General features: G+C 48.6%; 1 long non-coding RNA gene across 3 annotated transcripts; it reads right to left on the reverse strand.

Annotated features, from left to right (window-relative positions):
* Positions 1-1,860: 1,860 nt before the first annotated feature.
* Positions 1,861-13,290, reverse strand: LOC308197996. Of its 3 annotated transcripts, XR_013953516.1 has the most exons (4): positions 13,160-13,290; positions 10,316-10,477; positions 5,983-7,873; positions 1,861-4,879 (listed from the first exon to the last, which is right to left on the reverse strand). It is a non-coding gene; the product is annotated as an uncharacterized lncRNA (long non-coding RNA). The 3 variants fall into 3 exon arrangements; XR_013953517.1 differs by lacking the exon at positions 1,861-4,879 and having other exon boundaries at positions 4,913-7,873; positions 13,160-13,282; XR_013953518.1 differs by lacking the exon at positions 1,861-4,879 and having other exon boundaries at positions 4,913-7,873; positions 12,753-13,239.
* Positions 13,291-14,208: the final 918 nt, after the last annotated feature.

Raw genomic sequence — 14,208 nt, forward strand, 5'->3', positions numbered from 1 at the left:
GATAGGTGTTTCTATTTTAAAGACAAAAATAATTTTTTTAAAAATCACTTCTCTGTACTTTGTAGCACATTTTAAGATACTTTTTGTATCACATAGGAAAATAACTGAATGAGGTCAACAGAGCTTGCACTTCACCTACACTTCCAGCAGATTACCAGATAAATCTCATTCATTGACAGGAGAGCCATGTGGATTCTTCCAGTTGCCACTGAAAATTAATTTGTTTAATATTTTCTTGGGTACATTTCAATTTTCATCATCGCCATGAGACCCAAAATTCTTGTGCAGCCTGATAGGGGTTATGCAGCTGCCATAGGAAACAAGTACAAAACCTTTAAAAAAACACTAGCCACCAGGTCGCAGTGCCAGGCAGAAGGGACTTGAACTCGCTGGATTCGAAGGGCAGGTTAATTAATAATGCTCTTACCTGCAGTCCCCCGTTTTTCAGCACCTGAAGGACACACCGTGAGTCCCCAGTGCCTGTGCAAGCTGTGTTTGAAAAGGATGTGTTGCACTTTGCAGCCTCTCCCCGTTAAACGCAGCACGTCTGCTCCCTCGGACCCAAGCGGTGCAAGCGAGGCTGGCTGGGCCGTGCCCTGCCGGTGTTGTTCAGCAGATGCCAATCTTTCCTTTCTGAGCTGTAGCTTTACCATTCAGATGCTTTTATGATGGTGTGAGGTAATTAACATTTTACTGTATTGCTGCTTGGAAACACGCAACAAGATTGATTTTTGAAAGAGTCATTTTTACGATTAAAGAGTTGAGAAGATAGTAATCATATTTCACCCTGATAATGGCTTGTACATATTTATTACAATCCTTGGTATTAACCAGGTGATAGATGAGTATACTCATTTTTTTCCTTCAGAATATGTAAAGGAAATGTTTTGGTAATTACCTGTTATAAGAGAAGGCCCCCTTGAATTGCTAATAAAATGATCTGAGGGACTCTGCATCGTTCCCTGTTTAATTAAACTCTTGACACAAGCCGTATTTCACTGCTCTGTTACCCTTGACCCTTTCTAAGGCTCAGCCGTGCTGATTCCCAAGCTCTGGCGTTTTCTCTGAACCTCAAACATTCCTTTCAAGAGGAAGGAAGAAAGTTCCCGTGGACCTTTTACATTTTGTCTGCTCTGCCTCGAGTTCCTTTCCTTTCTGCAGAAGATGATGAAATCTGAACGCAACCACTAACCACTCAGAAGAAGGATGTTTCCTGAGAAGTGAAACGTCTTTTTGGAAGAAGTTTTGAGGGGCTCCTCCTGGGCACGTACAAGTGCTACGACTGCTGACTCCTGCGTCGCGCTCAGCCAGAGCCCCCTTTGCCCTTCTCTCATCTCACCTCGCCACCCAGGGAAGAGTGTAATTGCAAAGGGAAATTTTCAGGTATTGTTCTTACTCCCAGGCAGGGTTTAGTAACTGGTCCTACCAAAATCTCTCATGCCAGAGCTGGCCATACCAGCTGCAAGTAGCAGCCAGACACCAGGAGCTAGTAATGCCTATGGCACACAGCACCGTGCTTCCACGGCACTGCCCCATCATCTTCTGCCCCTGAGATATCCCTCTACACAGGTAGGATATTTATTTCTAACATATATATTAATTTATATGTATATGTAAGGACTATTTGGTTTTCATTTTCTATACATTGTGTTAGTGGAGTTAGTGGTTAGTGCAAAATACAATGGCCACCTGAATATGTTGTTGCAGAGAGAAAAAAAAATCTCAAAACCCAATTATTTTAAAACTCAGAACATGCTTTAGTAAAGCAACAAAATGTCTCAGGAGCAATAAAATCAGGTATTTAGCAAAAATCTCTCTATGAATTTAATTTTTAATACGATTCACAGGACAAAACATAATCCAAATCCAGAAAATTCCTAATCAAACAAAACATTTTAGTGAATTATATTTCATTTCACTGGAAAAAAAAATAGATATTTAATTTTCAGGTGAGCCCTGACCACTTCATTAGATCTGGTGATATAAATTCTTCTGGAGCAACTGCACTGTTGATGGCTCTGCTGGGAGGTTTGCCGGCTACGCACTACGCACTACACAGGGTGCCGGTGCCCAGGGGCTGCAGGGATGGGCTGTGGCACCGCTGCTCCTGGCAGGGATGGAGGCACCAGCACTAGCACCGGCACCAGCACTGGCACCGGTACATGTGGAGCGATGCGTGGGTCAGCCGCGATCCCAGCTCTCATCCAGCAGATTGTAGGGGCTGCATCTGCCAGATTCCTTGCTAAAGTAAGCCATGGAAAACTCGGCCATATTCATCTGGGAGTAACACTCCTAAAACTTACATACATTGAATATGTATATTTTAAAAACTACAGTGTCTTCTTTAGCCTAATTTTAGCTCCAGCAGCAAAAGATCTCATCAAAGATCTGGCCTTGATTAATTTAGATTAGCAGAAGTGTCATATAAAGCACGTAAGATATACTTATCTTTGATTGAGGGAATACATGTTTTCAACAACATATTCTGCAAATCCGTGTAATATATTTAATAAGCAGGATCATCTTTTCTGAACACATTAGCATTTTCATGAGATGTCATTAATGTCAAAGCCAGAGATCCAGCTCCGTAGCTAAAATGTCAACTGGCCACACTGACAAACCCAGCATGGTAATTAGTTCTGAGAGCAATTACAAGTCTGCTTTTTCTAGGAAAAGTGGGGCAGACTGTTTTTCTTTAACCAAAACACCCTGGCCCTGAAATGCTGCCGAGCCAGAAAGATCAGTTTATAGGCTTTGACAGTGAGACACACAGGTTTGGGCTGTACTTTCCAAATATGAAAACTTCACCAATTACCATTCAAAATTATTTTAACAAGGCAATTAACAGAGTTTCTCTAAGGGAGCAGAATAAATCAATCAAATCCCAGTCAGAGAGAGAGTGCTTTGCTGCATAACAGATTTTTTTTTATATATATTTAGGTCTAACATCTTTTTTGTAATAAAGTGCATTTTTTTCAGAAAGAGATCAAGAAGGGGAGAGCCAGAAGACAATGACAGGAACAATTTGGCACACGCAGCCATAGCAAGATGTGCCTTCAAACGACTAGAAAGCCATCTTCCAGCAGTTGTACATGAGCATAAACCAGCTGTGGTTTATCTTGTATACCACACTGCAGCCATCCTCTCTCTCCCCTGCTGTCCCCAAACCCGCTGACCAACAAGTCCGTCCGTCAGCGTGGCGCATGATGGCACGGAGGTGGTGCTGGGCTGGTTGCACACATCCCACCCCCTTCCCCTGATTGCCTTTATTTTAATCGTGGTACCCTTCGGGTTCAGGCACCGGCACCTCCCCAGAGCTCACGCTGGGGCGGGAGGAGGGCCTGGGGAGGCCGTTCCAGCCCTACCAGCCGCAGCGGTCTCAGTCACCACGATGTGCTTCGATGTCTCCGCTGACCTCCGGGGTCTGCGCCAATTCACTCCGAGGATGTACAATTCACGGCTCGAGCACTCATTTATTTTCACAGTGGCCAGCAATTTCTTGTCTCACCTGAATTGAGTTCAGCTCTATTGAGTAATGCTGAGCTGTTACTTTGCTGGAGAGCGATGCAGAATAGGATGCTGCCCCCCTTCACGTTACAGCAGAGACTGCACTTTATGTTATGAATTAACAAACAATAAACACTCTCTTTTAAAAATCATTTTTAACCACTGATTTATCCTATTAATGCTATCTTTTCCATTTCGTTTCTACCATTTCTTAAAGTAACCTCTCTACTACATTGAACTGGAGTTCTCCCGACCTCTCTACATTTCGGAGCCGTCCATCCATACTGTTCTCCTCTCCACTTCCCAAAGCATTGCACTCGATCAAAGTCCTGTCAAAAAGAGTGCGTGGTACAGCAGTCTGTAAGGGCAATATAACTGCTAGGGAATGACACTCTAATAGCTCAGCACAGAGAAGTTACATGCAAAACATATTCTAAAATCACCAGTCTTCTTACATATCTCTAGTCTTTAGTAATTCATTTATACCTTACTCTTAAAACTTTAATCTTCTTTGAAAGCTTGCAGTTTCCCTTGTTAAGAATTGCTTTACTCTGTGTATAGCAGTTGGCACTGTATTTTGGCATGGCCGTTTGGGGCTCCGGACTGTGTGCACAGCTTCTGGGAAAACTGGCCTCTACAGGGCAGCCACCCAACCAACAAACACCTCAGTCCTCAAGCAAGATCACCAGAAGCAGATTCTTTAGTTATGTCACATGTATCTTTGTTTCATGGCGTGTTGCATGTTTGTCATATATTATATATCCATACTTATTTTACATCTGTTTCAAGTTCCTTTGTTGTGAACGGTGAATTATATTCCAGTTCATGCCGCCTTGAACATCCCCAGGAATGCTTTCTCTCTTTGAATTACAGCTTGGAGGCCAACGCAATTAATGGCCTCCTGTAATTACTAGGAGACTACTCAAAGATTTCGAAGTCACTTTAATCAGCACAGAGCGCTCCTCTAAGTGCTGGCTTTGTTGCTGCCTTGCTGCAGTTGTGCCCTACGCAGCCACGCCGGTGCCCTTGCTTGCTGAGGTCTGCGCTGACACAAGCCGAGGGCTGCCGAGCTACCCGAGTGAGCAGACCGGGCTCAGATGAAACAGTAACGGCCTTGCATTTCTTTCCTGGCTTTGTAAAACTGCACTGGGGAGGCTGATGAACTTCTGGCTAGTTTTTATGGGTGCCAGTCTTCTGCGGAGAACTCGTTATTGCATTAAACTACAAACCAAATATCGATGTTCGCTCCCCCGTCTTTCAGGCATTTTCAGCTATTTCTATTTCTTCTTAGAGAGAATATTATGCATGAGCTGTGGTTCTCCTCTGAAGCCCATCCTCAGGCATGACCTTTCTGGCGAGTCACGCTGCTCTGCTGTAAACGAAATGGAAGAAATCTGGTCTGAGACGTGTGTTAGAGGCGGTCAGAAACCCGCCCTCCTGCACTGCTGCTGTGTCATCAGAGGCCGGGTACCAACGGGGAGCACAAGGCAGAACACCGACATCTAAACGGGTTTTGTCTTAGCAGAGTGGTGGCCACTTTTTACTCCATTCTCAGGAAAACAAAGACATGGTAGCAAGCTGCTAGGCCCTGTCTAAATAAGCAGGAGCAAGCAGTGCGTGTGGAAATGATGGCGAGCCCTTGCAAGGCGATGGCTGTGTCCGTGACGGAGACGTGGTGCTCCAAGTGGGGAGTCAGCAGTTTTGCACAGCGGGTTGCTACCCAAGCCAGATATTCACTAAACACAACAATACTCAAATATTTATCTGTTCCTCCCTGTGGCACGAATCATACGATTTCTTACAATATTCTAATAAAAACTTCATCACTGAAATTTTTAATATGCTTCACAGAAGAGAGCAGCGTCCCCAGCGAAGAAAGGCCAGGCTGCTGTGGCGAGGTTGTCAGGGCTGCCGCGGGGCTGCGAGACTGAAGGGCTACAAAAGGACGAGGAATGCGCACAAGACAGGCTCCTTGGCCAGGGGACACGGCCAGTGCAGGATTTCAAGGCTGAGGTCGGTTGTAGCATCCCTGTGGGATCATTACTGCGCTTCCCATTGCCACAAACAGGTACAGGTGTACTTAACTGTATTACTGTCAATCGCCCCCCTTTATTTAAATGGCTGGCAGCTCACAGTAAGAGACCTGCAGACCTCTTTGCAGGCACATTTACTATTCTCCTATTTATTTATTTATTTCATTTTTGAAGGGAAGGTGCCCTTGTCTGTCCCCAGGACTATCAGGAGCCACCAGTGGCTGCAAGGTGCTCAGCCCCACCAGTCCTGGGCGCTCTGCACCAGACCAAGGGTGAAGTGGTTTCTCTTCTGGGGCAGGAGTGACATCATTACTTAAGCACAGAAAACTAAGGTCACAAAGTCACCTAATCACCGGCTGCTAGGTGATTACTGACACTAAAACTACATCCAAAAAATCTGGGAAAAAAAAAAAAAAAGGAAATCCAAAATAATATAAATTACTTGATCTTGTAAAAACGCTCAGATCGTTAATACCGGTGACTGCAGGAAGGAGAGCAGACGTGTAGGGCACAAGGAGATCTTCCTTCCCTTGTCAGTGGGGCTCCCCGTGGGCAGAGCCAGCTACCGATGACTTATGATTACAGCCTCCTGCTTCTGATGAAGATTTAGCATAATTATCCTTCAGTCAATATCTACAAGTATTGGCTAGGCCTGACCACCAAATTAAGCCAATGTCTTGTGCTTTGCTAAGCAATTAGCAGCGTCAATTATCTCACGCCTTCTCCCCTGAAGAGCCCAGGGGTTTGCAATACCGGCCCTCTGGAGGTGTGGTTAGGGACCTCACGTCTTATCCACCCCACACGGTGCCCCCATGGCCTCGCGGCACGTTGCAGGTACATCGTCCTGCCTGGGGGCTGTGCCTTACCGACGGCGTGCCGTCCTGAGCTGGTGGGAGAAGTGTTTCTTCTCCTGTGGTCTTCCCTGCTGCTCACCACTGAGTACCCGAGTGCTCCCAAGCATTAAGGAACCCATCTCCCCCGTGAGCTGATGGTGTAACCACCAGTTTTACAGACGGTGAAACAGAGGAGCCTGCAAGAGGCCACACCATGGCGTCTGCCCACCGGCAAGCAGAGCTTCAGCTTTTCCTTCCTACAAGAACTCGAGAGCTATCCGTAAATGCTGAGCTCCCCAATCAACCTTCTTCTGCATTTATTGAGCACTACTGACTTGTTATGTCGAGACAGAAACAGTGCTGTGCCAAACAACGGCTCTGTACCAATAGTACACGCTATGACAGATACCTTGCCCCACCGGATGAGGCACACACGACCTGCACAGCGCCGGCAGACCTGGAGCTCAGCACCACACCGTGGCTTTGCTCCTGGGGGCAGCGCAGTGCCCCAGCCCTCCCCGCCACCCCGCAGGCTGCCCAGTGCCCGGACAAGGAAGGCAGCAGCCCGCCCAGCTGCGGGAGACACAGCAAAGATGGATGTGCTTCTGTAATTTACGCCCTGCACATGCTCCTGGCGCATTTGGAAACATTTCATGGTGACCTGCAGTGAAATGCAGAAAATAAAATGAAGCTTTCTTGGAAACTGTAATTCAATTATTTTTATTTCAGGTTTTGATACTTTAATAAATACTGGTAAACTCATAATCTCAAAAATCGTGTGTTGCCTTTCATGGTTCAGAGCACATTTTCATTAAACTGCAAATCTCCCTCTCTGTGGTTATCTGTTCCTGCTCACACAAACTGTTACCCCGTGCTGAAACCCGCAGGGCTGAGCCCTCGGGCAGAGAGCAAGGGCAGTGAGATGCTGGTGTGTCCCTTGGGACGACCTGCCCGACCGCTGGCTCTAGCCAGACACTTGCTGAACCAATGCCTTTTGCACGTGGTGAGAGCCGCAGCCTTGTAAGCAGAACAGCTGATTTTACAAGTGCTCTTCCCAGAGTCAAAAATTTACACATAAATGAGAAATAAGTGGCTTGAAAAGCTTAAATGCTGGTTTTCAATTTGCTTTGCAGCTCGCTTCCCATTTAGCTTGAATCTCAAGTTCTTTCTCCCCAGTTTTTCAAAACCAAGCAGTACATTGCCTTTACTCTGACACCCCGTTCCCCCCTGCAGCCCCCACAGCACGCCCTGCTCGTTTCACCCAGGCGCTCCCCACAGAGCACCAGTGTGGGCTCTGGCAGAGCTCAGGCGCCTCTCGAGAAGACGTGGCTCTGACATGTTTCCCCTCGTTACAACCATTTGATCTTCACGCGGCAGAGTGTTTAATGAAGAAGGAGTAAAAGCGGAGCACGAGGCGTTCTGGGGACGATTGCCCTCTGTGTGCTCTTCAGCCTGGAAATCTGCTTCCACCATCACGCTCTTCCCCATCCCAAGGTTTCTCTATGAGAAAAACCATATTTTCCACGACAGTCAGCATGTGTCAAGCTGTGAATTATTATTTTACTTACTTTTCCTTCAAAATAGTGAGGAGGCTGCAATTTCAATTTTTAAAAAGCCAGTATTCATTTCATTTGAGTGAGACTTACCATGCTTAGGCAATAATATATATGTGTATATATACATGGATACCTATATATATATAGTATAGACATATGAACATACTTGTACATGCATGTACATGTCTGTAGGCATGCCTGTCTGCTATACACACATGCCATGATATAGGGATGCCCCCAAGTCAGGGCCACGCAGCCACGGGCCACTGGCCCAGCAAACCCAGCCCTTTTTTGGGTGATAAATACTGGGGTTAGCATACAAACCTCCATCTGCAGTTAAATCCCAAGGGAATGAATTACAATTATCTCTGATAAAATAAACATTACGGTATTTCCAACTAAAGGCGGGGAGCTATATAAATAGGAAAGCCAGCTGGCACCTGCGGGAAACTGCCAAGCAGGATTTGGAGCACTGCCCCTCCAGGGAGGGCGACCTCTGCTCCCCCCACGGGCAGCACTCGCAGGGCAGAGGCTCGGCCTCGCGCCCAGATGCGTCCCGCAGCGGTGGGCACGGCGTGTTCCTCGTGCTCCTTGTGCTCCTCGTGCTCCTTGCCACACTCACCAGCACCAGCTCTTGCCTTGGCGCCGCGCTCGCACATCATCTCCACATAGTTCACTGGGAAAACACAGAGCACAGCGGAAACCTGGCAGAAACCCTGACCTCTGAAAATCCTCTGCCATGATTACAGGGGGCTTGCCTGAAGGGAGGGGAAAAATGCACCAGCTCTCTCGACGTGCTTGTTATTACTTATTTTCCCACCACGATGAAAGAGCATCTGACCGCAAGTCATAAAACTGGCTATTTATAGAAATGTAATTAAACATCACTGAAAGTGTGAAGACACAAAAGCACTGCCATCTGCCACGCATTTGTGGCAGCATAAATATAGATGAAGTGCTGCTACCCCTTTTGTCCTTCTCAGAAAACTTATTATTTAAATGGCCTTTTTGTAGTGACTGCCGCACAGCTCACGTACGCTGCTGCATTAATCACATCACAAAGGCTGTCTTCTGCTGGGTTTTACAAATACGGGCCAAAGCAAGTGCAGAGCTTTTCCCAGTGGCTTGGTCGTCCCATAGGCACTTGGTGTCACAGCGCCAAAGTGCTCAGCCAGGGCATACATTCAGTGATTTACGGACACAGGCACCAGCGTGGAGCTTATGGTGAAGGCTGAACAGCCCCAGCTTCCTTCCACCAGGCCTTTGTGCAATCACTGCTCTAGTTAGTAACTGAAAAAAAAAAGGCCTATATATAGCACATTTGAAGTGTTACTTCAATCGCAGTCAGATGAAATTTCATCAATATTCCTCACTAGAGAAAAACTATATTTGGCAAACTACTACACTGCAAAATATTCTCTAATTCCAGCACTTTGATTTTTGGTAAAAAAGCACTGGTCAGCAGGTCGGGATTGAGCTGCAGGCTCTACCTTCACCCCAGAATGAAGGTAACCCTTCCGTGCTGGGTCAGGGTCTGGGCTGAAGAGGAGAGGACCCGGTGCCCATGACGTGGAGCATCCTTCACCCCGTCCCAGCCCGCATGACCCGGAGCGCTGCTGCTGTCTTTCGGAAGCCAAGCCCTGACAGCTTCCCACTGTGAGCAACAGCGGGATGGGGACTCACCGCTGGGTAAGCAAGTTTGGGAGGACTTAGACAATTAGTGGGGCGACTGTTCTTTGTTGTCCTGGGCTTTGTCCGAACCCAGCACCCACTGTCCCGTGGCACTGCTGCCGTGCTGCTGTCCCCAGCTGAGCTCCGCGGTGGCGTGGGGCTGCCTGCAAGGCATCTGCTGCCACCCCAGCTGCAGGCCACGCACAGAGCTGGAAACTGCTTGCACACAGATAACAATGACAAATATAGCCCATAAAGAAGCATGTGATATCCCACAAATAATTTCGAGAACTGCTCTTGAGCACTTTAGATAAGATTTAATTACAAGTGTGTTACCATAAAACGGAGAAGATGCAAAGGGCAGCTCTGGCTCCTGCAGAGCCTGATGCAACTCCCATCAAAGGTAATGAAACAAAAACCTGTCTTTAGCATGGGATGACTCAAGTACTTTAGGGCCAAATCCTATCCCTAGGTACCTGGCACTACAGCTGGAAATGTCATGTTTCAGGATGATGGGTTTTGCCTGCACAATGTTCCCTTTGAGCTAGCAGAGTGGTACTTGGGGCTGGGGGACAGACCCAGCTGTTCTGGCTTTGCTGAATTTCATTTTTTGCTGATGGAAGGTGAAATGCTCAAGGCTGAAGAGAACAACCACCTTGAAATTTTAAATGGAAAATTTTAAAATTAATAGCGAGCCCTAAAAGAAAGGCATTACCTGGGGTAAGGTAAGGGGAATGTAGCTTCTGCCACCTCGGTTGGTCCTGGCTGAGAACAGAGATCCTTGTTTTGGCCAAACCCGACTGGAACCACGGTCAAATGAAAGTAAAGTTTGCTCTTCAGAGAACAAAACATTTCTTGCTTCTTACAAAATACGACCCTGGAAAACAAACGATAAATTCTCAGTGTGTGAAAAGCCCCTGAACCAGAGTAAAGACCCCAATATCCAGAAGTTGTGTCACTGGAACAAATGTAATTCCCAGCCCTGACCGCTGCAATGTTCATGGGGCCCAGGGGCTGAGAACACCTTGTGTCTGCAGGCACCACCACGGGGGCTTCCAGCCCTGTCCCCCCACCAGGTGACAGCAGAGGCTCACCGGCGTTTGCCAGCCCTTTGTTGTGAGACAGCGACCCTCTGTGTGGCGGCACGAGCCAGGGGGTCCACCAAAGCAGGACATGTTCTCACACCCCGTCCCCTCTGTCCCTAACCTGGAGGCCAAGAGAGATCACCCGACACCGGCCAAGTGCTGACGGCAAGACATCCCCCATGTGGAGGATCCAACCTGTTATCTCCAGGCCACTTTGTGCCGGGCAACAAATAACAACTGATATTGCACGTAGGAAAGATAATGTGAGAGCTGGTAAATATAGATGGTGTCGTGCTCAGTGTGGACAAGGGGATGCACGGATGACTTTAATGTGGCATTTCTAAATCTTTTCTGGTTTATTCTGCCCCCCTAATATCCGTTCCTTTATATATATCAATGTGTGTATACAGAAAAATATGTGTGTATGTATATATATACACATATACATGCAAATGACATGTATGTAACAAGATACGGACCTGGCTGTGAGCTAAAACATTATGTAACAGGTTAGAAATGGGGTTTGTTTGGCAGCTGGAGAGTAAGGTATGAAAACAAGCTCAGGACTAAGAGAAGTTGGGAAACTTGGCTGCTCACTGCCTGTTACTTCAGTTTTACTCACACTTTCCTTTCCTTAAATCCTTCTCATTCTTCAGCCATACACTCTGGATGTTCACCTGGTTATCTTTTCCAAGCATTTTCTAAAATCTTTCCTAAACACGTTAAATTCTGTAATTTTCAGACGGCTCGAATTGCTAACATTCAGAGCAAATCCGTAAATTATCATCTTGTGAGCCCGGCTGTGTTATTACAGGTTAATCCTGTGCTTGGTTACTAACAAAAGTGCTGGCAAGCAGCCCAGGGGCACTGAGTTAGCAGTGATATTGTGCACTTAATCTCTCTCTCAACTAACAAAGCACATTTTTTCCTGCTAATTATTTAAATACTAGGTGGAGATAACCAGGCTTGCAATTTACTCTCTAGTATCAGGTAAGCTAAGGGAGTGACCCCGTATCATCACCAGCAGCAGTGTGAATCTCACTGCGCCACTCACTGCGAGGTGGATCCATGTCTTGTTTTTTGCTTTCGTAGCTTTTGCAATTAGCAGTGATGAGATTGCGCCTTTGCCTTGGAACAAAAAGATGTTGTACCAAAAGGAATTTTGAGCTTTTGCAATGTACCAGTGTGTTTTACAAAGCGGTACACGTACCAACACCAAAGACTTGCACAAATGATGCTGAAAGTCAAGGCAGAAAGCATGCGCTGCTGCTCAGCGACCACATGCCCCACATAGGGTCTGCAAAATGCACACTGGCACGCTGGTACCAAGCACAGGCACAGGCTGCTCCTGCTGGAGCTCACACGCAGGTTGCTGGGACGCAGTTTGGCATTAAAACATATCGGCGAGCCATGTTTGAGGGAAGGCAGGCCAGGCTTCTGCACTGCTGGGGATCAGCTGCCCCACTCTCAGACAGCAGGCTACCTGGTTCCCTCTGCTGAACACCTGGAGCAGGTGGGCAAAGGTGACCCCAGTGCTGTGCCGGGGGCTGCTTTCTGCCCCGGGGGCTGCTTTGTGCCCTGGGGGCAGGCACCGGGGCCGTGCTGCCACCCAGCCCCATGGGGCACGTATGGAGGAGAGCTGCAGAGGAGCATCCCCCCAAAACCTGGCTTCATAATTGCTCCCTGCGAGTAGGTGTGTGCTGAGAAGAAACAAATGCCCTGAAGCATGGTGTTTCCAGCTGGGAAAGGTTCAGGTGCTAGCGGGGATATGCTTGGCCAGTTTCAAAGCCTGAGCCTTAAAAATGCTGGCACAGGTACCACCAGCCGGCTGCTCACTGGGAGGGGAGCAGTGCGCTGTGAACACCCCGGGTCCTCACCGCCAGGCAGCCTGTGAACAGGCAGACTTTCTTCTGCTTCTTTCTACACGTACTCGAATATGTTGGAGAAGTTTTCAGTTTTATCTTAAAACTCTGCAGGAATTCATTTACTTTTCTCATAGCGAGCAAAGAGCTGCATCTTACTGCAGATATTGCACGTCATAAATGCAAACAAACACATTGTCCATACCTCAAAAACAGATGAAGGGCCTTCTTGACATGCCCTAGCAGAAGCACACTCTGTTTCCGAGCAAAAGAAAGAACTTTATGAGCGGTGCTTCAAGGGACGGGCAGTGCCAGCCAGGAACGCCTCTGGCAGAGCACCCTTGCTCCTTCCCCGATGCCCAGAGGGGGCACAGCCAGCAAAACTGCACCTGTGCAGCACAGCCATGGGGATTTCTGTGCAGCCCCTGCTCGGGGGAACCCCAGCAGGGTGATCCACGGCATTTGCCACTGCGTCGTCCAAAGTTGAGAATTCCCAACCAGCAGGGCCCTTTGACCCCACACCAAAGGAGAGGAAAACAAAACAAACAGACAAACAAAAAAAACAAGCAAGCAAACAAGAACCCGCCCTATTTCCTGCAGAATTAGCCGTACCAACACGCAGGCGGCTCCGACAGGCCCGCGGGCCGACCACGGGCAGGACGCCGCCATGTCCCCGCCCCGCGCCGCGCCATCGCTGTGACAAGAGCGCCCCTCAGCGTGCCCTCATGGCGGCACCGCCGGGGGACGGGGGGACGGGGGGACGGGGGGACGGGGGGACAGGCGGACAGACGCTGGGTGTTACAGCTGTAAGTGCCCCCACGAACAATGCTGCGTTTGCCAGCGAGCCCTCGAGGAGGGTAAGGGAACAGCCAGGACTCTGCATCTTCTGTAATTAGTACCGCACACGTGAACAAATTAATGAGTTTCCTTGCTGCGATAACCCCACAAACATTTATTTTCTGCAAAGCGGGTGCAGAAAAGGAGGAACACGAGCACCAGAGGTGGGTGCTGAGCTGGGTGCTGGGCGCACGCCCTGCCAGGGGCAGCTCACTGACTCGGCACCGACTGCCCGCGCACGAGAACCGCTCGCGTATTCTGCCTTGTGCCTAGGGTATCACGCAGCACTGTACTACAGATACTAGAAATGAGTACCGAAGAAGACAACAGTTTATTGGTAGCCCTTCTCTTCAGAACCACCAGACCCCCCGGGGTTGCACGGCACAGCACGGGCGATGCGGCTGGTCTGTGTGTTTAGCAGGGCAAGCTGCTCAGGAGCCCCCTGCACCCAAGACCTTCGGGACGGGCGCTGGTGGCCACACGGTGCTCAGCAGGCACGGCAGTGTCCAGCACGCCTGCTGCCCAGGGTTTCCCTCCATGGTGCAGCGTACCCGAGTTTAACGTAAGAGCCCATTGACTTGAAAACCTGTGTACGCCCCGATGGACAGCCTCGTGCAGGCCGGCAGGCCGACTTGCTTTATGTCACTGCTCCTGGGAATGGGCCGCACAGACACTGTGCTCTGAAGGCAGCTCCTGCCCCCGGGGAGCCGACCCAAAGGCAGCGCTGGGCTTCCTCGATGCACAGCCGGAGCGCTCCCGACGCTGCCGCGTGCGGGACTCTGCGGGGCTGGCACCGGAGCTCCATCAGAAACTCAGCATCCCTG

The sequence above is a fragment of the Anser brachyrhynchus genome, assembly GCF_964034855.1.
Source record: "Anser brachyrhynchus genome assembly, chromosome: 7".
In the NCBI taxonomy this organism is placed as follows: domain Eukaryota; kingdom Metazoa; phylum Chordata; class Aves; order Anseriformes; family Anatidae; genus Anser; species Anser brachyrhynchus.